Genomic DNA, 24592 nt, shown 5'->3' on the forward strand with positions numbered 1-24592 from the left:
AGCTGAAAACTTTCATTGAAGTACTGAAAGGAAAAACACCATTTTACATAAAACTTATTAATAATTAAATTTCTGACTCTAAATCAAAACCCACAACTTTGATTTTATATAGCATCTATTAACTTATAGATTAACTATTAGATCTACTACATATTTTAATAATCTAAAATTTAGTAAAATGATTTATAAATTATCACAGAAAATAAGAAAGGAAAATATTTTGGAAAATAAAGTAAAAGATTCTAAATACATTTTAATACATTTCAATGTGCCAAATAATTCAATGCGCCTTCTAAATACATCTCAATGTGCCAAATACAACTGATATCATCGAACCAAAATTTAGAATATTAATTATAATCAATATAATTGTTCTAGTTTAATACAAAATCAAAATACATAAATAATATATACATAAATTTTGAATATAAATATTAAAATAATAATTTAGAAATTATTATGTTAGAAAATAAGTGAGACAGAAATATACAGAATGAGTTAAAAAAGGGAAAGACAGTTCTAATAATTTAAAAACAAATATGTTAGAAAATAATTAACGGATATATACATAGAATGAGTTAAAAAAAGGGGGGGCAGTTCTACATTTTCCACTCCAGTTGGTCAATTAATAAAATAAAATTTGCATTTTTCATTTCTGAAAGCCATAACTTCAGATAGATTTATATATAGCATTGTTTTAACACACACAGTTTAACTTTTCTGAAATGGCATGCAAGTTTTTTTCCCATAGTAAATCCATGACTAACAGGTTCAGTTAATGAATCCTGGGCTTGAATGCCCTATCCCCATCAAATGTTAAGTCATTTAGCTAATCCTTGATAGCAAATGAGTTTGTATATCAATTCAGTCAAAAGCAATTGTGTATGTTAAGTTCATAAGGGGGGAACACACACTTCTAGTTACAACAATAATTTGTTGTAGAGAGTTCAACATGATGGTGGCTACATCTTGCATTATGGATAAACTGCATTGCGAAGGAGAAGAGAATGATGGCATCACAGATCATAATTTTTTTGCATGTATCACCTTCTACAGGGAAACCTTGACTTGTGTCATCGTTTATCCTACAGGGCTTTTGCAAAATTACATAAAGGTCCATTTAGGAAAAGACTTTAGCCAGAAATGGCAAGAAACACATTATCAGAGTCTACCGAGGTGCATCATCTAGAGGCAGTAAATAAAATACGATGTGAATTTAGATGTAATCTAACTCAAAATATACAAAATTTACAGTAGTTACAGTAAATGCATCTCATTTCAGTTGGCTATAATTATCAATGCATGCTATGATGAACAGTCCTAGATCTTTTGCAAGGTGGTTCCAGAGCTGTACTATAGCGTAGACAAACAAAATAAATGTCCAGGCCCAGTCAAAGCATTTGATCACAGAAAAAAAATTTGTCATATATATATATATATATATATATAAAGATTTCCTCTTAGTAAAATCTAAAGGTTTCTTTTCTTCTTCACATGTACAGTTATAAATATCCACTGTACGTAAATAATGCTGTGCGTGACAGTGGAAGTGGGAATTCATAGTGTGCGATAGCATAAAACATGTAAGCACAGTACACTCCACACCACTCTATATGCATGAGATTTTAATGGTTCACCTTTCTAAATATGGAAGAGCATTTTCTAAAGCTGGTGATTATCAAAGTACTATAAAAACAAGAATAAATAGAAATAATGGAATTTAACAAAAAACAGTACAAAAGAATAACAATGAAAGCAAAAATAATTAAAAGTAATATAAAGCAGTATAAAGAAGAAGATATTTTCGCTGAAAGGAACAAACTTCACGGACGGATACTCAAACTCGAAAAATGCAAAGATAAGAGCGCAAGAACATGAAAGTTCCACTGAGCATATGTATTCTGCCAAATTTTAGCAGAAATTTAGTTGAGGGGTGTATAAACACTATCACTGAAAAGAAATATTTAGAACGAAAAAAAAAAAAAAAAAGTAGTGGAGAAACAGTTACAGGTTGTAGCAACAATAAAGTTTTGGGCTAAAATTTTCCTTCCATTTTGTGCAAGTAAGGAATTCATTTCAGCTTCCCATAGTAGAAATTACATAGCAGCTCTAGAATATTTGGCACAACTTGGTAAGTTTTTAGCTTTGCATAAATAACAATTCAGATCAGTTGAAAGAGGTAATACGAGTTACCTTTTGTCATCCATCTGCAATGAATTTATACTAATATTGGACAACAACAACAGCAGCAAAAAGAAATAGGTTGGAAATATTCATGTCAGATTAAAGCTGTGAAATATTTTTCATTTCTAATTGACTCTACTCTTGATATAACACATATATCTAATTAGAAATTGTAGTAAGCTCACCTAAAAGTTACCAGGAGCTGTGGCTCCAAAACGTTCAACACGTTTTAAGAAACAATGTCATTGAAGGGTGAGAAATATGCTACACGAGAAAGGAAAAAAAACACAGTAAAATACTCAGCGTTGGAAACTAGTAAAGGCAAAAAATACAGTAAAATACCTAGGAAAATTTATTAGTCTCAATTCTCTGTTCCAATTTCCCGATGTGTAGGCACAAAATGACACATTAAGGTGTTAAAATATGTAAAAACTATTCCGATTACATCTAAAAGCAAGACAAAAATAAAAATAAAAATAAATAGCGGTCTGCTATTAGTCCTAAATATACAAAAACATACGGGCTGGGCCTGCAAGCTTAAAGATTTATAATTTTATAGATTTTAGAAATCTGTAATTAAATTTAAAAGAAAATTAAGATGAAAACTAACATAATGGGTCTTGCTAAGACCAAGAAAAAAGTTGTAACGAAAGAAACAGAAAAAACTGACCTGTGGTGATGCAGAGCTCTCCCTCTTAAAACTATGTTGAAAAGGGGTTGTAATTCTCTTCTGTGTACTTCAGTTGTGTGGCGTAAGTAGGGGGGAGCGATGTCCTTTGGGCATCAACCAATACGAAAAGACTGTCCGTTAGCTGTAACTCATCTCTAATTTTCGAAGGGGGTCGGAAAGCTCGGAAAAACGTGAAAAGATTTCAAAATGGCGTCAGTCATGTAGTTGGAAGAAAAAATTGTTACTGAAAGTGAAAATGGCTAATTCAGCTAAAACTACTAAACTTGGCCACAAAAGCAAGAGTAAAAGGAAAAAACAGTCATTTTGTTAATAAAAAGTTGTAATTCTTCAAGCTAGCGGGCGATCAAGCTACTATGAAAAACGAAAAGGCCCGATTTGTTAATAAAAGTAGTAAAATTGGCCATTATAGAAATTTAAAACTATTTAAACAATAGTATTAAAAGTAATGTGCCAAAATTTTGGAGGAAAGATAATGTATAAACAAGAATTATCTGTACATTTTTACATTAGATTCTCTGAATCAGCCATCCACCTTATACTGTCCTTTGGACTTTAGGCATAAAATATCATTATAAGGTATTTTTAATTATTTTATGAGGAATTAGGTTACTTTTCAAAATAGTTACGAAGTATAGAATTTCTTCTTGTAAGTGTATTGCAGTATTGCAGATTCTTTTTATTCTGAGTAGCTGTGAATAAATTGTGTTAAGTATGACTCTTTTGGAAATATTTGAATTCCAGTTAGTTAATTTTAGTGTGGAAAAATTAAATTCTCTTCTTTTGTCGTAAACTTTTATAAAATTGTAATCAATAATATGTAAATCAAGGTAGACTACATTATGCTGTTCTGTATTTGTTTTATTTAGTTTTAAGCATGTAGGGTAGATATTAGCTACTTCTATTTTGTTGTAGTTATTAAATGCAATGACATCATCAATATATCTATAGATGTGTTGGTAAAATATAGTAAATCATGCTAGTGAATGTGTTTGCAAGCAATATTATATTTTAATTTGCTGGAGAATGTTTATATACTTTTTAGTTGGACTTGTACCAGAACATATTGGTAAAACATTTTTCAGAAAGTAATGAACACTTCACAGTTAAAAAAAAAAAAAAAAAAAAAAAAAAAAAATTATGGACCACTAGATGCTCCGAATAGATGCAACTCTCTGGGATCAACTAAATTTAAAAAAAGCTCTGATAAATATATCTAGATAAATGTGAGAAATATTCTCCAAGAGTATAATCACAAGAAATAGCAAACAAAACTAATAATTTAAAATTATTTTTACTAACAGTTATTTCGGCTAAATTCTTTCCAGAAAAAATGAAAGCAGTAAATCTTTATAAGGTCCTATCATGACAATCCTATTTGTGGTAAATATTTTATACAATTTATATGTTAAATATGTATTAAGTTATATTATGTTAAAAATTATGTTAAATATAAATTAAATAGATTATAAGTTATATTAAATATATATTAAATATATTAAGTTATATTAAATAAAAATTTATTTACTAAAGAAATATTGATTATATCATCTTCTAATTTTAGTAGAAGTATCTAAAAAGAGTGAACCCATAGGCAGTAAGTTTAATTCTGAAAAATCTGAAAAAAAAAGTAACTTGAATGTAAATTGTTAAAAATGTTTTATGGGGACTTGAATTAAACCATGAATAACAAAATTTCAATTGGAAAAAGAAATTAAATTAAAAGCAAGTAATCATTGCCATTGATCGGAAATTAGTTGACTTTTCAAGGGGAACAAACCAACTCCCGTTCAACGAACAATAATTAATAAATAAATACGAAGGTGTTTCATCCTTTACTCAAGTAATGAGGTGATGCCAAACTGGCAAATTAAGTAAGGCCGAATATTTCTGTGAAGTGAAGAGATCCACATATATTAAATACATAATGTTATATATTATGTAAAATATGATAACAAGTTAGGAAATTTGTTTCTAGAATAGAAGTAGAGACAAAAATGTGTCAGTAATAAAAGCTTATTCTGGCTCTGAAAATAGGTCTCGTAAAGGAAGGATTTTTTTTAAGTTAATCCCGATGAGGAATATGTAGATTCATGCATTCAGGGTCAAGAAGCCTTTATATAAAATTGTTTCTGTTTGTTTTATTAGAAAATACCTTTTGAATTAAAACTATTTTACAAAGATTTTTATGAAATTTCAAAGGTATTTCATACTTTCATACATGATGATATCTTACCAATTAGATCTGAGAAAAACCACACGGAAAAGAAAAAGTACAATGAAGCTTGATATTGAGTTAATTTTTGAATGCTAAAACATAATGTTGCCGTGATGCTACAGTTTATAAAAATCACAAAACATGTACTTACATTTCCAAATATAGAAATCTTATTATACATATATTTATCTGTATCTTTCCCCTGGGTTTGTACACATTGGCTTAGTATTTTACTGTGACTATAAAGACTCTGCGCGCACAAAAACATGAGCCTGGCAGTTTCTAAAACCCAAGGGAAGATAAGTTTCATACAGTTGGACCAAGGGAAATTGGTTATTAAGTTCCCAGCTGTCCACTGTATGCTGTACAACACAAAGAGGGGAGGACAGCCCATGCACTACTGGTGGGTAGCAAATTACAATAACCAGTCAAATTTGCAGGTGAATAGGGGTGCTCTCTGCCAAGTACTGAGACCAGGAAGTGGTACACTTCCTGGTATACCAATTCCTGGTATTTCTGTTGGCGAGGGTATGGAGAAAAGTTTTATAAAGACTGTATGCAGTCTGGTGTGGGATCTGTATCCTCAGCAAGATAAGCGTTTCCATCTCCAAGGTGGCTTTTAGCTGGATTGCCACCCTAATATAGGTTCTCAGCCAAGATTCCAGTTTATATTGTTGCATCTAGTTGCAGGAAGCAAGTAAAAATTTTGCCATTGTTTACCTGTATAAAATGCAAAGATCATATTTGGTATTAAAAAGTGTAAAAAATTATTTCGGAAACTTATCAATCCAATTAAAATTAACTTCTTCAACTCTACTGTGCAATGAACAAAATGCTTTGGAAAATATCAATTATGAGGAAATTGACAAATCCACAAAATTGAAAGAGGGGGAGGAAAGATTTTTTAAATTAATTTTATACTTTCTGAAAACCAGTTTTGACATTTAACAAAATAAATTTCATTCTTTTTGATGAGATATGGTCAAACAGTTTTAATTCTATTAGTGTATTCATACATAACAAAATGAATGTTTTGCAACATTTTGAGTATGATAAAATGAAAGACACTTAAGACGAAATATTAGTTAACACGAAAAAATACAACGGTCCCGACAAACTACTATTATTTTCATGCGTTTTATTTCTCTTAACACAAAATAAAATTTGTTTAACACGAAAAGCTCTACTTTCTGGGAATGAACAAACTACGGACTGGCCTCACTGTGTGAGATTTAAGTGGGGTGTGAAATGAAAGAGAGGTGGTTTCCCATGTTTTGTAGAAAGGAGGCTACCTTGGCTTTGAAATACCCTCGGAATAGTCTGCGACACAAGCCAGTTTTGTTTATCTAAGCTACTTTCACTGAATTCCATCGGAATTCAAACAGTTTTGTTCATCTACACTACTTTCACTGAAATAGCCTGCAACACAAGCCAGTTTTGTTTATCTAAGCTACTTTCACCTTCCACCCCTGCAAATGACACACAAACATCTCATCTCTCATCAGTTGGCTTTGGAATTTGGTGACGAGTACATCTCAGTAAGAGTAAAAATCAGAGATTTTGGTTCATATGTTGCACTCTGTATGTTTCAGTCTCTTCATATGTTGCACTCTACATGGAATTCAGTGACGCCAAGGACAAATGAAAATTGTTTTCATCATGCACGATTCTCAAAAGTATCAGATTCTTTGGCACCAAGAGGAAGAGAGAAGGTGGATACTGAAAGAGTGGACACTTAATTAAATTAAGTGTCGACTCTTTCTGTATTCATGGACTGTCCTACTGCATTATCAGAAGAATTCGCTGTAGTAGTTGATGATAAATGTGTGTAGAGTCCCAATTATGGCACACAGACATTTTGGTGTTTGTTCAAAGCTAAAAAAATACCATTAATGTATATTCTGACGACGAAAATGAAATGAATAATGCAGCTCCTGTTCCCATGTCATCCGAAATGAGGAACATCATAAAAAGTATGTGCAGTTATTTAGACGCACATTCCAATGGTGAAACGAATAACAAAATGGACGCCATTGAACAATTTGCTAACAATTTGATGCTAAAAAAGACAATGCTAAGAAAAATATCAGATTATTTTCCAAAAACTCAATGTTTTGTTTCTCAAAAAACCTAAAAATTTTATATTAAATTTCATTAAGTTCTTGTGGATGTTTTCGATTCATTGCTTTTTATTAAATACATGCATATATACATATCTATGTAAATAAAATGTACTCTAATAAACTTAATTTTGTTGAATATATATATATATATATATATATATATATATATATATATATATTTCTTTTTTTCAGTATCCTTTAACATGAAATTCTTTTAAAACAAAAAAATATTTCAATCCCCTCAGTTTCGTGTTAAACAATTTTCACTGTACATTTCTATACATTTTTATTTCTACTGGAATAAAAATTAAAATTTTTTGCTTTATATTGAAAATTCTTTTATAATAAAAATTAACATAAGTACAGTCAAAAGTCGTTAATCCGGACTCGTCGGGACTTCGGCGATTCCGGATTATAGATCATCAGTTTAAATCTCCTAAGATGGCATGCAGAAATTCTAAAATTAAAAATATGAAACTGTAATTTATGAAATAAAGAACAATTATGATCTAAAGGGTATCAAAAAAAAAAAAAAAAAAAAAAAAGCTTAATATTTATTTGTTTACTTTATTAAACATTTCTTTTAATGTAAGTTGTTTAAGTTGCTTCATTTTATGTGATAATACTTTCTCTTTAATTCTATAAACAGACATAATTTCTTGTTCAGTTACTAAGTCCTGCTGTTCAAGTCCCGTTAATTGCTGTGCCGAGAATACCGACTAACTTGTCAATCGAAATTTTTTCGTTTTCACTAACCTCTCTGTCACATTCTTCATGTCTTTATCCATTTTTTGCAGCAATTCCACTTTTTGTTTGCTGGACATCGAAACATACTTTCGTTTTGTAGATCCTTTGGAAGTTCCAGCATCGGAAATTCTATTTGACATAATCGAAAGTTCAAGTTTACTTTTATAAAATTGCTTTACAGTCTGCAAAAAATAATAAGCGGGATCCAATTCGAAGATTAAGTAACAACGCAATCATTAACATTAACTGAAATAGATAACTAGATAATTTTAGCTTACACCGTCCGTTATACATTAAACGCGCAGGCGAAAACATATTCTGCACTTGCGCACACGCATATGCGCAGTAGTCAAGGTCTTATGCGCACGCGTAAAATGCCTGTGCGCATGTGCCAACGCAGCACATGCGCAGAAAGTTTTTAGCTTTGAGGTCCGGATTATGGGTGTCCGAATTAACAACTTTTGACTGTATTAGTTTTTTATTTAACCCAGAAATATTTTATATTGATTAATTTTTTTTCCCATTTTCTAATTTTTTAGGTAACATTTTTTATGTGGTCTAGTTCTTATTAGAGACCTGGCAGAAAAAAATGTCTAGGGCCTGAAAATAGGTTAATCCTGTTCAGGTTTTTCAATAATATAATCATAGTCGCTGATACTTTGAATAATTTTAGAGTGCACATTTCTTATAAAATCTATCTATTGAAATGATGGTTTTGTAATCAAGTGATTTAACATTGATATCATTATATAATACTATATTTTTGATGAATAAGGCATATTAAGCATCATTCTAATGGCCTTGTGTTGTAATCTTTGAATCATCAATCCGTCTGAGCATTCAGATGCAGCCCAAACTAGGGAAACATACAGCACGATGGGTCTAACTATTTGAAGATAAATGAGTTTTTTAGATGCATATTAAGTGGAGAATTTCTCCCTATTAATGAGTAAATACTCAACAATACTTTGAATGCTTTTATACTAGGCCTGTTGAATGTGATGCCTGAAGTTTACTTGTTTGTCAAGTACAACTCCTAAATATTTAGCTTGGTCATCCAGTGCAGGATTTACATATAAGTTGCACAAGCTACAGCTTAGGGATCCCATTTGCTAGGAGACCCTCAAAAAAATTAAAGTATTGTAAAAATATAGTATTAAAATCTAGTATAACATACTTATAAAGGGCCTCATAATCTCAAATAGCTTTCATTCATTCATTCATTATAAATTGTGCCGAGATATTGCATTTAAATGCAACGTGTCCGGCTCATGACAAGTATGCACAAGGGGCACACGACATATCTATGTTTGGATCGGTTGACAGGAGGTATCAGAATTGTGAAAAAGGGGGGTGACCACAGGACGTCACAAGCTGAGAATCGAACTTAAGGCCAAAGACCAGGAGAGGCAGCAAGATGTGGAGTGTCTGAAATAATGTTGTTCATGATGAGGTGGAGAAAAAAAACATGATAAATGCAAACACAATTTTATTTCAAAAAATAAAATACAATAAAGGTGAATATATAAATATACAAAATACGAAGAATTTCAAAGTGCAATACGAAAAAATTATATACAGTATATACAGAAAACAGATGATGTTGCATAGGTAAATCTGACTATATAGGAAAATTAGAGTCCCTAGTGAGGAAGGCCGCTAAAGGTCTGATCTTGGCATCTTCAGGAAACATGACGTAATCAAAAACTTTAAAGTAATTCATGTGCGAGCAGTTTCTCGCCTTATCAAAAAATTTATGATTTGAGTTGTGTAGGAAATTCTCGACATTCTCTATTTTCAAATCTCTGTGAAGTGTTTCATTTGAAACGTAAAAATGGGCATTCGTGATAAGTCTTAAAAATTTGTTTTGTGTAATTTCTTGGGGTCACTTTTCGAATAGGTCGCCCAAGCTGGAGACGCGTAAGAAAAGATCGGTCTAATAATGGCAGTATAAATATGCCTTTTTCTTCTTAAATCAAGTTTTGAATTTCTTCCGATTAATGGAATAAGATCTCTAATATCAGCTACAGTCTTACCAAATAGCTTAGGGCCTTATCAAGTCCAAATCCGACTCTGTGGTCATCACGTGATCTCACCATTTAGGTGAAGATCTTCCACAATAACTCAAGATTTTCTGAAGAACAGAGTTGTATTTTTTTTTTTTTTTTTTTTGTGAGTTTTAGTCCAGTCTTAAAACAATGGTTGGTTATAATCAATAACATCTGGCAATTTAAACTATGCATGATATGGATTTTTAGATTTAGTCAAAATGGCAAATGTGACTGCATACTGTGCAAACTGGATACCATCTGCTGTAGGCATATGTAAATATTGAAAAACGGTGATCTCAAAGTGATCCTTTCACAATGACTACGATTCTAGTTATAGAGTAGTAATCATTGATTTTTTACTCGGAATGTAGTTTTTAGATAACTATTGAGCACATTTATAACAAACTGATCTATAATACATTGAGTACATTTTATAATGCAAGATAAAAAGCTAAATTTCATCAATTTGTGGAGGAAGCCCAAGTGCCAGATTCTATCAAAAGCTTTCTCCACATCCAGAAAAAGTGTCACAATTGCTTCCATATTATTGAAACTATCTCCTATACAATTATTCTAGATATTTGATGAACAGTTGAATATCCTTTTCTAAACCGAATGGTGAAGTCTATGAAAGGATGTTATTTTCCAAGATGAATTTCCCAATTATGTTGCTCTCAAAATGATACTTTGAATGCTTTTATACTAGGCCTGTTGAATGTGATGCCTGAAGTTTACTTGTTTGTCAAGTACAACTCCTAAATATTTAGCTTGGTCATCCAGTGCAGGATTTACATATAAGTTGCACAAGCTACAGCTTAGGGATCCCATTTGCTAGGAGACCATAAGCTTCGATATAGCCTGAAATGAGCTCAATAATTAATGATAATCTTAACATCTTCCCTCAGTTTTTTAATTACAAAGAAAATAGTAAGCTTCCAAGCCCATGGAAAAATACAGAGATGATAGCAAGTATTAATGCTATTAAAAATCAGTACAATTCCTTTTTCAGAATCGACCAGAGTGTACTGTTGGAAATCTAGTCATACACTGCTGCATTTTCGGGCTCAGATTTTATATTATTGCACTTACTTCAGAAGAGCTCATAGGTAAGCTGAAACTATGCTTAGCAGTTCTAAGAAATGATTAAATTCCTGTAATTTTCTTCTGGTCATATTGTTTTCTTTAAATTGATTTTCTAGGTGGCTGCAAATAAATCTGTCATATTTTCAAAGGGTGAAATATTGACTTTAATAATGGAGCCTAGTATCTTTTCTTAATGATCTGCCTACTCTCCAGATAGAATGATCAACATGGGATAAATTTTCTACAAAAATCCACCCAATACTGATTTTTGTAGTACCTCCAGAGATTTTTAACTTCTTTACAAACCTTGTTATTTGTTCCTTGGATCAAAGGTGCATTGCCAAATTTTTTGGAGATTATTTTTAATTCTTATTTTATCAACAGTATAATTAGGCAGAGTTTCTTTATTAGATAGAATATAGGTAGCTTGTCACACATGGCAGTTTAGAGTAGCTTTACCCACATCTTTAAGTGTTTGTAGACAGGTGTTTACATTCAAACTGTGTTCCAGAATATAAGTAAAATCATCCCAGTTTATTTTACTCTGTTGGTGGCAGATTACATTACAAACCATATAGGGTATATAAAGCTGGGTGATGATCAGAATGAAGATCAATGTTGACATACAGATAAGAAATTTGAGAAAAATCAAAATATCTAGCATATTTGACTGAAATCTTGATTGCAAAAGATGATGTGCTGGTTCAACAGGTCCAACTACACTGACTGGCAATGAATACGTATAAAGACGAAGTTCATTTGAATTTTGGCTTCGAGAATGCCATACCAGGTGTTTGCTATGTAGGCCACTTGTGATTATCGGAGCTTCATGTACATTCAAAATTTTCTTTGATGCTTTATGCACTGATGCAATTAAATAAGGGATTTGAATTATCATTATAAATGAGATTTGAGCACATTTCATAGACATGCTTCGTTTAATAGCAGAACATCCAGATTCTTCTGGAGAAGAAATTAAATGACCTGCAGGTGCTGTGACTTGAAACCATTACAATTCAACAATGTGAATTTTGCTTAATTTATACGCTGCCTGTTTGTACAGATACCTTGGATAGGACTATTAATCATGACTGATAAAGTCACAATCTTTATGCTATTTAAAAGCAACTGTCATCTTTCTGGAGGGAGATTTTGTTTTAAAAAGTCTCCATAAAGGTTATGTATATTAGACATGAAGGTAATGAATTCATTTTTAGTGACTGACATTATTTTCGTTACTATCAGTGTTATTATTTGGAGTTACAGAATTATTTCCTGGCTTTTTTTAGCAAGATTTATGGCTGGCTGGATATGGGTTATTACAGAGGCATATGAGGCTTAATCATCTTTTTTCCCTTTTATTAACCACCTTCCTGCATATGTGTTTGCTCAAAATTGAGACAAATTCTGTTTTTAATGCACATTTTTCGCACATCGAAGCTGAAACGTCTAAAGGTTGTTTCTATTTCTCCTTTCTACCCTTCCCCACATCATAGAATTTGCCAACCAGGAAGTCATTTGACTTTTTTTTTTTTTTTACTAGACTTTTATGCTACGTGGCAGCTTTTTCGTAAAAATGACGACACACGCGTGGTCGTGGGTGAAGATTCGGAAAATATATTTTTTCACAAATATTTTGTTATTTTGTGTTATTAATTGATGTGTATTATTTTAATTTGTATACATTTGGCTCTGTAATTTTTATAATGGTTTTCATGGCAAAAAAATATGGGCAACCAGTTGATTTTGCTGGCATTCTTCAAGCATTATCTGATGAAGAAAAGAAAGACAAGGAAACCTTTGGATGGGAGAACGATAGCGATTTCCATTCTTTATTTTCTTTCATTTCTATTTTTTTAGAAATAAATAAAAATATTAAAGTTAGTTTAAAGTGCATTTTTGTAACCAGTAAGAAGTAAATTTCTTTGCAGAAGTAAATAATGCTAAACTTACTTTTTGTCCTACCAAGGTGAGTGTGTTTTCCTTTTTTATTTGTCTATACTTGCCTTTGATGAATATTAAAATTAGCTTCGATTTTAAAATATAATGATTAAATAACAAATTTAAAATTTTCTATAATGAAATACAACATTGCATTTCCATCTCACTAATATAAGAACTTAAAAATAATTTACTATGTGATATCATTTTTATTTTGCAATAATAAGGTTAATATTTTATTTCAACAAATTTATTACCAATATCAACTCATTTCTGTCGTTTTCCCTGCCACAAATGGTAAAATAACGGATGTCATAAAAAATATGATGTGTGTGTGCTCATGTAAAATTGCCAAGCACGCGTGCTGGAAGGTTAAGCAATCGTGATCTGTGATTTTGAGCACAGTGAACACACCTCAGTGTGTTGTGGCAAGCTCTATGATATACTGTATCACTGGAAATTAAAACACTGTGTGGGTCGAGGACATGTTTTATAAGTTTCAGTTCTAACAAACAGGCCTGTTACCTTTCTGACATTATATATTTTCTTCACTTCTTCATAGAATACTGATACAGTATAAAGTCCGAAATCCAAACTCATTGGGACTTTGGTGATTTCGGATTTGGGATTTTTCCAGATTGGGACTTTGGTGATTTTGGATTTTGGATTTTTCTAGATATTATATCATCAGTTTAAATTAAAAATATGAAATCGTGATTTAGGTTGTTGTTGTTACCTTATGCTCACTTGTCTGATGTAGTCAGCCCAAGCCCACGAAATTCTTCGTGGCAAGGAGCACAAGATTATGCCTGTCGTTGGCAACAGCCTTGAGCATCTTACTGGTGACAGTGCGATTTAGCTTAGTTCTGCTCCCAATTTTGATGGAGAGTCTTCCATACCTCTCTCCTTCCACCAAACCACATGAGAGGACTTTCGGCTAGCCACATATTCAGAGTGCACCATGCTGCACTGACACTATACATTTATAAACATCCATGCCTTCTCCTGGATATGAACCCATGCCCTTTGGCACGGCAGTCAGTGATGCTAACCACTACCTCAGGAATTCAAGTCTCTGAATTCCTAGGTTTCTTCAAAAATATTTCTGGATAAAATGAAATTTTATGTTGAATAAAATCTCAATATTGAATACAGTATTCAAAACCTACATGCCTAGATTAAAAACACTATCTGATCCTGTAGGTAAAATGTTTCTCTTCTTTGAAAGAAGTTTCAGAATTTTATACCAAAACAGTTTCAAAATCATATTTAATGCCACTCACACTGGTAATCTTTCCTGACTTATGCCTGCAACACATTTTTTCCATTCAAATTATTCAAGAAAATTAATCTTTTGCAAATTTTTAAACTTGAACAATATTTTTTACTTCATAATTTTTAATTACTTATACCTTGCTTAGTCACTTTTCATTGTTTCTATATTCGTAACTTACAATCTCCTTTGCCCTTTTCCCCACTTATTTTCAACTTCCTCTCCAAAATTATATGGTTCTGAAAGAGTCCCTGTCCAATGCCTGATATGCATGAGCTTACACTCTTAGTTCCAACTTCCTACTGGCCCCTCGTTGACCTGACCAGATGCCACACCACATCTACTCACTGACTTCACATTATTGCTTGATAGCTGAACACTAATTCTTCACATTCTTACACCAACATGGCTTACCATGGATTAACTTTGATCCGGAAGACTTCAAGTATCATCAAGGTTCTGACATCTCAGTTCTACAAGTTCACATTAACCATAGAAAAGTGAATGGTTAATTCTGCCAACATGTTAATTCTGGATGTGGCTATGTCCAGGAGCCAGTTACAGGTGTCCCTGCAAACCTAAGCCTTCGTCATTTATGAGAAATGGATTTTACTTCTTGCTACTGACTTTTGTTTCCAATACTTTAGGATTATTTAAAGGATTTGCAATTTTTAATTTGGTAGTCCAGAAAATCATTTCCTAAACTCTGTTTCATTGATGCAACTCTGCTTGTGCTTTCGCTTCTAAATTTAACAGACACAAGAAAGACATTGAACTGTTCAGTTTCTAAATTATCACCAGACATTTATTTTGAGTTTTAACTCTCTTGATTTTATCTGTTTGCAGTGGAATTCCACGCTGCTCATAATGTTTTATTTCATCAAGAACTAGTTTCCTTACACTGAAAAGCCTATTTGGTAAAAATTTTCATCTAGTGCTAGACCTAGAATTTCTCACTGTAGCTGAGAGTTAAGTGCCCACTTGGAGTTCTAGAACCAGACACAGACAACATTAAAACTAGCAAACATAATGTTGGATTTTCTGTGTATGTCTGTTTGAATAGTTACTAAAAAGATCTGACATGCATATTAGTGAGCTTGGATCAGCTTGAACCTGAAGGATTAATTATCTCTTCAGATCCTAAATTCTCCTGCCCAATAATGCCCTGAATTTGCTAGAACGTGCCTTTCCTAAAGTCTAAAAATCTTGCCATCCCTAATTTTTGCTGCTCAGTACTTCTCTAAATTCTAAAATTTGTGCTACTTGGTGTGGCTGCACTTGTTCTAATGCCAACTCTGTTGAGAAGCTAGCATTTTTCTGATTTTAACAATATGTGAAGCCCCAACTTTGCCATACCTACATGTCATCTCACTCGATTTAAACTGAAAATCTAAAATCTGGAAATTTTCGACATATGGCATCAACGAAGTTCCAACAATTCCGGATCACAAACTTTGTACTGCAGTTTCAAGTGGAATTTATACAAAGGGTTAATTTTTTCCATTTGTGAAAATATTAGCCTTCTTACATATGAGAAATAATAAGAATAATTTCTTCAAAAGTGTTTCTGCTGTTTAGGGGTTTTCTAGCTTATTGTTGATTAGTTTGGTAAGTTTTGATAACTAGTCAATCTTGAATATATTTTTGAGTTCTCACATGGCTTTGAAGAATTCTGTGAAACTGGTGTTAAGATAGCTTTTCTAACAACACAAAAATTTAAGTAAATATTATAGAAGGGGAAATTCCTTCACCTGTAACATAATTTCTTATAAGACTGTTATGTTAGATTGCTTGGAGAGTGCCAGATACTGGAAATATAATATTCATTTCCGCTAAGTAAGATAAAAAATAATTTTTCAGTCCAACTTTTGGCCATTAAGAAAGAAGTAAAAGATAATTGCATTATTACTGCTGCTGAGGTCTTGTGCAGAGGATTTAATTTTAGATTGATTAAGACTTTCTGGGTTTCTGGAAAGTTTTTCTAATGGCTGCTCAGCTGGGGTGTGTACCAAAATGCACAAAAAATGGTAGAATGTTTTCAGTTAAATTGTAGGCTGGTTTAGGTGGTTAGTTTGAGAAAGAGATAAACTTTGCAATTTACTGAGTGGAAACATTTTGCAACCATGATATGATGCTGTGTGATTTAGATTATAACTGGAGCAGACTGGATTTTCTAATTTACCTGAGTGGGAGCAAAGGGCTGTTTTATTCTATCCTGCAGCAATATGAGACGATGATACAATTGTCAGAGAAGTGGTGCCATTTTTGGGAATCATGGCACTGAGGCACAAAGTTTCTGTTAATGTATTTTTCTATTTTGATAATGAATAGAGTCATATTATTAATGGAGTATATTTCCTCTATGTTGGTTGCAGACAAAATTACACTTCAAAAAGGCACCATAAATTATCTTGTTCTGTTTTGAGTTAATTGCACTGTTTTATGAACAGTGATTCTTTTGAATGTTCATACCAGAGATTTCAGTTTATCTATATCAGTAGGGAGTATCATCTATATAGTATCCTGATGATTATTTTTGTTGGGCATTGGTGCTTTTTTAGATTATAGTGTTCAACTTGCTTTTCAAGGAATACTACAGAGGGTATGACAAGGGTACATCTGAGGCTTCTGCTATAATTTTAAGAAGTCCTATAACAACCAATCTGAAAAATTTAGCATTTGTGCTACTGAAAGGAGCTTTCGGGTGACCATAAAATATGGTTTCTTGGAATGGTTTCACTGTGATTAATGGAACAGATTTATTTCGAGTTTGCATATCAGGCTGCATTATTATCAGTATAATTAGCAGCAGCAGTCCGGGCATTGGTATTAACAATCTAAGACACTAAATCTTTTTTGACCAGTAGTTAAAAATTTTTTGAAAAATATTTTGCATTATAACTTTTACAAATTTGGATACATTCTTAAAATAAATATTTTTTACACAAATTTAAAAAAAAAAATGGAATTTCTAACATACAATATCTGCACTCCAGTTATATAAAACAATCATTATGCAAAACTTTCGATTTCCCGAGATTTATACTAAACTAGTTACAGGGTAAACAGTCGTTAATTTTGACATCACATACAAAAATATGAAAAGAAATTATGTCAAAACTTTAAAGAATTATGAGAAATATTTCTTCGGTTTGATTTTACACAGTATCTTCATTTAAAGAACATTTCATATTCAAAAGTTTTGATCTCCTGGACAGGAAATTGGAGAACATTAGTGAAATTTGAGGTGATTATTAACACCCATAAGAACCTTATTTTAATTCAACAATGAAATCCTGTCCATCACCAATATACATCAAAATAGCACATGCATTTAAAATCATTGTGACAATGAGTAAAGACTTTTATCTTTAAAAATGGCATTATGACACAGAATCAAAAGATGATTTTATTTAAATGTGGAATAAAATTTTACAGACCTAGCATTTTTCAAAAAACATACCAAAGTTACTGTATTTGTGCTTCTACAGAGTTTCATCCTGATCATCAGATTTAATTTTTTATGCTTTTATACGCATTGTGCAAAGGAAGTACTACTGCTCTCCTACCGGTTGACATAATCCCTCTGACTGGTGCCAGGTGAATGATGCTGTAGGATACCAACGACAGGTGTATACCTGTAGTTCAGTTACCCCTGAGATAATGTAGCAATACGTAATGCATCACTCTGATATAGTGAAACACATTCTAATGTGGAGTCTGAATTCTTGTTTGTATACAAGGCTAGCAGTGTTAAAGTTTTTATTTATATATGAACTGAAACCTTTTTTTATGTCTATCTCTACTACTTCACATCATAAGTGCTTAAATAGATTCAATTTCTTTTGTTATTATATGTGGCAGTTTTACCATTCTCAAACAAAGCAGAAACGTCAGACAAACTTAATTTGCCTATTTTAAAGTGAAAATTGGTGATCGAGGTAAATAATAGGTCTCTCACGAAGTGTGTAAGCAGTGCGTTGAGAGTTTATGGATGTGGACGAAGGAAACGTTCTAAATTTCCATTTGATATATCCATGATTTGGATACAGCCCAAAGATCACTCAAGTGATTGTTACATATGTATAAAGAAAAGGTCAGGATATAACAATAAAAACAAATGTAAAACAGAGTACAGTCAAAAGTCTTTAATCCGGACTCGTCGGGACTTCAGCGATTCCGGATTATCGATTTTTCCGGATTATAGATCATCAGTTTAAATCTGGTAAGATGGCATGCAGAAATTATAAAATTAAAAATCTGAAACCGTAATTTATAAAATAATGAGCAATTATGATCTAAAGGATATCCAAATTTACCAAAAAAGAAGCCTAATATTTATTTGTTTACTTTATTAAACATTTCTTTTAACGCGCGGATGCATAAAGCATACCTTACGCATAGCCGAAATTAGAAAATTGCAACCAGAAAACTATGTGATTTGTATTCGTGATATTTATAATGACGAGGAATTTGATTTAAATCATATCAAAGACGCAGTACATCGAAATTAAATATTACATTTAGTAAGGAATTATAAGCCCACTAAAATAAAAACATCTGCCCTGAAAATAACGATAGTGTTGACAAATCAACTTCCAGTTCATTGCGCGTCCGTCGCGAGGTGCCCCCCCCCCGCGCAGAGCAGCGTGAAATTGATAAACAGATTTCGGAATGGTTAGATAAACAAAGGATATGCTTTTATCCATTTTTTGTAGCAATTCGTTTTTTGTTTGATGGACATCGAAACATACTTTCGTTTTCTAGATCCTTTGGGAGCTCCAGCATCGGAAATTCTATTTGACATAATTGAAAGTTCAAGCTTACTTTTAGAAAATTGCTCTTACAGTCTGCAAAAAATAATAAGCCGGATCCAATTTGAAGATTAAGGAACAATGCAATTATCAACATTAAATGAAATAGATAATTAGATAATTTTAGCTTATACCGTCCGTTATACATTAAACGCGCACGCGAAAACGTATTCTGCACTTGCGCAGATGCATATGCGCAGTCGTAAATGTCTTGCGCGCACGAGTAAAACGCCTATGCGCATGCGTCAATGCGGCGCATGTGCAGAAAGATTTTAGCTTTGAGGTCCGGATTATAGATCATTCTGGATTATGGGTGTCCGAATTAACGACTTTTGACTGTATTCTAGTTTACCATCAGCTATATGCCCTGTGCTTCACTCAGCTGAACTCCCAGGGCCAGTTTTCAAAGAATTACCCTCTTTGAAAATACAAGAATATGACTGACCCATAATGACAAATATTTTGAAACTGAAGATGATTCCTTTCATAAAAGGTTTGACCAGCATTAGTTGAATGGTTCGAAATTTGGGATTATCCAAAAAACCTTCAAAGCTGTTGGCATAACGATGGCATGTGCAAAACTTGCTTGAAAAAAAAAAGAGCTAAGGTATTCTACTTTATATAAAGAAAAACAACATTTTTGTAATACTTTTGAAGAGATGAATTTGTGTATTGGTATAATGTACACAGTTTAATGGAAGAGTAGGAAATTTCAGCCTATAATGCAGTTTGTTGATAGCTCAAAGCAGAGTTTGATGTGTGGCCTCCTCCACAATGGAAATTTATTTGGCGCAGTTCCAATAAGCCATTCAGTTTGTTTGCATGAAGGATATAAAGACATTAAACAGAGTCACTGATTTGTTGCAATATCACACGCACCAATGGAACATCTGTGCTGACTTTAAAATGGGCTGCTTCCTCATTGGCCAGTAATGTGGATATATAAAAATATCCCTGTTTTTTGTGTATGCAGGACAGAAGAGCTCGTGAGAAGTATTGAATGCAGTCAAATTGGCTGCCATGATCTCATCGTAATTTTTCCTATTGAAGACAAGTGTTTCAAGTATCTCATTTCGGCATTTCTTAGCCTGTCATTTGAAAAGATAAGATGAACATTTTATTGGAACTATGACAGAACTTCAAAAGAATGCTTGGTTGACGTTCATAAACATTAAGCCTTTCTTGGAAAGACACAAGCACAGAATTACAGTGATATTGTCCAGCAACTTTAATAGAACTTCAAAATTCTTGGTTGCAACACGAGCATCAAACTGCAATTCTTACATCGCCATCTTGATAATTTTCCAAGAAATCTTGGTGCAGTTAGTGATGAGCAGGGTGAGCGATTTCACCAAAATTTGAAGGTCATGGAAATACGGTATCAAAGAAGATGGCTTATTATTGTTGGAGCATCAAGTGAGGATGTCCAAAAATTAAGCACTCCAGATAAAGACATATGTGCAAATTTTACCTTCATATGTTACATTTACCTTTAGGTAAAAAAACTTTACTATTTGTATGAACAAAATTTAATTTGCACTAACTATACATAGCTATCATATAAATAAAACTATTCTTTGTGAACAGTGTATTTGGTAAGTTTTCCCTTTACAGTAAGACCCCGCTTAACGCGGGGGATACGTTCCATCAAAGTAAAGCGTAATGCGAAACAGCGCTAAACGAGGCTATCTTTACATGTATATATTGGGGTTAGGGGAAGATGGCTAGGAAATTGGTTAGGTATTAAATTTAAAAAGTATGTTTTTTTTAATAAAAATAAAACCAAACATTTATTTCTTAAAGCCCAAATTAATATCACATTATTATTTCTTGCAAAAATAAAAACAAAATATAAATAACAAAACGAATATTCTTAAAAAAAACACATAAAATTCTCAGTCAGTCATATTTAGTTAGCCGTCCGTGTTTTCAGTGTTCAGCCTTTTTGTGACAAAAGCATCTAATGTTGTTTGCCTTTTTCTTTTGCGTTGTTCTCTTAAAAGTTCTTCATAAATGGATAGAGCATCTCTAACACCACTCCTTACTTTTGAGCTCCTGTCAAAATTCGGATCATTTTCAATGAATTGATCCATTATTTCAGTTATGGTAGACAAACTCCTTTTTACAAACGCCATCGAAAGTTCTTTTTGCTCTTCTTCTGAATCACTGCTGTCAACATTTTTGTTTTCTTCTTGTTCAGTTAATTCCTTGAGCTCATCATTAGAAAGACTAGCCGCTGCTTCTTGAATTATTTCTTCGACATCTTCCACATTTACCCCTTCAAAATATGTCTGTACAATACCGCACCAAACAAGAAATACAAGTACACTCTTTCAGATATGTATTTGAAACCTATCGCTGCATAATATTTCGTGGAATCAACGTACGCTGCGAGCGATTTCGTGGAATCCCCGGGTTGAAATAAAAGAGCGCTAAACCGAAACAGCGTTAAGCGGGGTCTTACTGTATATGCATATTTTATACAGTCAAAAGTCGTTAATTCGGACACCCATAATCCGGACCTCAAAGCTAAAAACTTTCTGCACATACGCCGCTTTGACACATGCACATAGGCGTTTACGCGTGCGCGTAAGACCTTGCGACTGCAGATATGCGCGTGCGCATTTTATGTATAACGAACGGTATAAGCTAAAATGATCTAATTATCTATTTCAGTTAATGTTGATGATTGCGTTGTTCCTTAATCTTCGAATTGGATCCGGGTTATTATTTTTTGCATACTGTAAGAGCAATTTTATAAAAGTAAACTTGAACTTTCGATTATGTCAAACAGAATTTCCGATGCTGGAGCTCCCAAAGAATATACAAAATGAAAGTATGTTTCGATGTCCATCAAACAAAAAGTGGAATTGCTGCAAAAAATGGATAAAGACATGAAGAAGGTGACAGAGAGGTTAGTGAAAACGAAAAAATTTCGATTTACAAGTTACTCAGTATTCTCGGCACAGCAATTACGGGACTTGAACAGCGAAACTTTGTAACTGAACAAGAAATTATGTCTGTTTATAGAATTAAAGAGAAAGTATTATCACATAAAATGAAGCAACTTAAACAACTTACATTAAAAGAAATGTTTAATAAAGTAAACAAATAAATATTAAGCTTTTTTTTTTTGTAAATTTTGATACCCTTTACATCATAATTGTTCTTTATTTCATAAATTACGGTTTCATATTTTTAATTTTAGAATTTCTGCATGCCATCTTACGAGATTTAAACTGATGATCTATAATCCGGAATTGCGAAAGTTCCGACGAGTCCGGATTAACGACTTTTGACTGTATTATTTTTGAGAAAAAGAGAGGGTATCCTGTAGCTTAAAAAGTTGATGTGATCGTCAAAAACTGAGGTCATTTTTGGATTCATAGGACAAAAGTTAGTTAAAAACAAGTGACATATCTATAACAATGAATCCGGTTTTCCCTACTACAATCATGAGATTCACAAGAATTTCCAGCTGATCTTTGGAATATGGTAACTGGTAGTTTGGCGACATTTTGGAGGCGATAAAGGTTACTACCTAGGACTTTGGTAATAATGTGAGAAGTATTAGTTCCGATTACGCATTATTTTGTGTGAGGGAAATGAGAGATCATGAGATATGTCATGTGACATTAATGGACGAATTACAGTTGTTTAATTGGAAAAGGGGGGAATTTAGAAAACTGTAGTATATATTATTTTGTATTAAGCTTCATTGTGTGTTGCGTGAAATAGTGGAAGTGTGCGTGCCACGTAATGAAGATTCTGAAGATTAGGTAAGTTAGTATTTTTAATCATTTGAGGATATTATTTTTATGCATTGTTCTAAATGTAAGGAGTAAATAAATTAATATGATATTATTGGAAAATTGTTATTAGCAATGATTTAGTTTAAAGTAATTAGAACTGTAATCTAATTTTTATTAATTTAATGTATGTGCTTATTTATATTTTAAGTAGTGTTTTTTAATTTAATTATATTTTAGGTACTATTCCGTTTTGAGGAACGTAAAAAATTGCGGCGAAAATATATGCACAAAAGCGCCAAATCTAGCGTACGCGCTGATTTCAGATTGCGTAAGTTTATATAGTTCTATATTTCTTAAGACGCCATAGAGATAATAGTTTAATTTTTAAATCCTTTTTTAATATCCTATGGATTTAACAATTTGGGAATTACCCATGACGAAAAGTCGGCAATAGAATTTTGGGTAAAGTGCAGAATCACCCACCGTTTGACGCGTTTTTAAGAATTGCACATATTCAGTATCCATGTGCACATTGACCTATTTTCACATTAAAAAAAATCCCAGAATTGCACAAAAATGGCACTGCTCACGCCCTCGGCTTTATCTATGTACACATCGACCTATCTGCACTAAAAAGTAAAAGAAAATTGACAAAAAACCAATTTTTTTTTAGCCCTTGTAAAAAGCGGCAAACAAATAAGTGGGCGATTCTGCACTTTACTGAGAATATTTTCAAAGAAAAGGCATCATTCATTATAGAAAATTACGTTTGAACAACAAACGAGATGAAATTATGCTTTAGCGATAAGTCGGTAGCGAAATAGTGATGCAGGCATTCATTCAGTTATGTTTAGCAATTTTTATATAAATTATAAAGAAATTATAATAACGATCTGAAATAGTTATTTACTCTTTTGCTTCCATTCAGTCATGTTTAGCCTTTTTCATATAAATTATAATAATAAAAAAGTATTATATGAAATTAACCTTTCATCTAAATTTAAACATCAATCTTAGATAGTTATTTACTATTATACTTCCTTTCTTGCCGCAATTATTAGGGTTGCCGCAATTATTTTTGGCAGCATTGGCATCAACAATAGTTTGCCGATTTTTTACGGCCCTCGAATCTGAATAGTACCATATTTTAATTTAATGATCGTGATTTTGTGAGTTATATGTTTGTAGTATTTTGGAATACGTTTGAGAAGAATACGTTGAGTACTTTCATGCATTTTCGTGAAATTTTTCTAATTTATGAGAAAAAAGCAGTGTACATGGATATAGTGAAGAGTGTGCACAATGCCATTTTTGTGCAATTCTGGGATGTTTTTTTAAGTAAAAATAAGTCGACGTGTACATGGTTTAGTGATATTTTAATTAAATGATAGTTATTTTGTGAATTTTATGTTTTTAGGAATTTGGTATACGTTTCAGTTGAAGTAAACATCTATGGAAATAATTTAAATATTTGACACTAAGTATTTATAATATTATATTATTTGTAATGTTTGCGGTAGGAATTCGTTGGTGACGTTTATAACATAATAGATAATTTAGAGGTAAAAGTTTTTGGATATTTTATTTATTTTATACGTGGAAATGTTCATCCTTGGAAAAGGTATATACTTTTTCGCGATCAGGTAATTTCATATATGTGCTTTTTACCGAGTTTAAAGATTCACAGAATTTTTTTGCATTTTCGTGCAAATTTTTGT

At 32.3% G+C, this 24592-nt stretch overlaps 2 protein-coding genes across 2 annotated transcripts in view; one reads left to right on the forward strand and one right to left on the reverse strand.

The window, feature by feature from the left end:
* Nucleotides 1–24592, forward strand: part of Cap-D2 (CAP-D2 condensin subunit) — a 209003-nt gene that overhangs the window by 20216 nt on the left and 164195 nt on the right. The gene's annotated exons all lie outside the window — the stretch shown is intronic.
* The window catches only part of LOC118186745 (uncharacterized), a 28161-nt gene that overhangs the window by 1593 nt on the left and 1976 nt on the right, over nucleotides 1–24592 (reverse strand). The window lies entirely within an intron of this gene.

Source organism: Stegodyphus dumicola, chromosome 7, assembly GCF_044657685.1.
Source record: "Stegodyphus dumicola isolate Sdum_Otavi_A_Nest chromosome 7, ASM4465768v1".
Lineage (NCBI taxonomy): Eukaryota > Metazoa > Arthropoda > Arachnida > Araneae > Eresidae > Stegodyphus > Stegodyphus dumicola.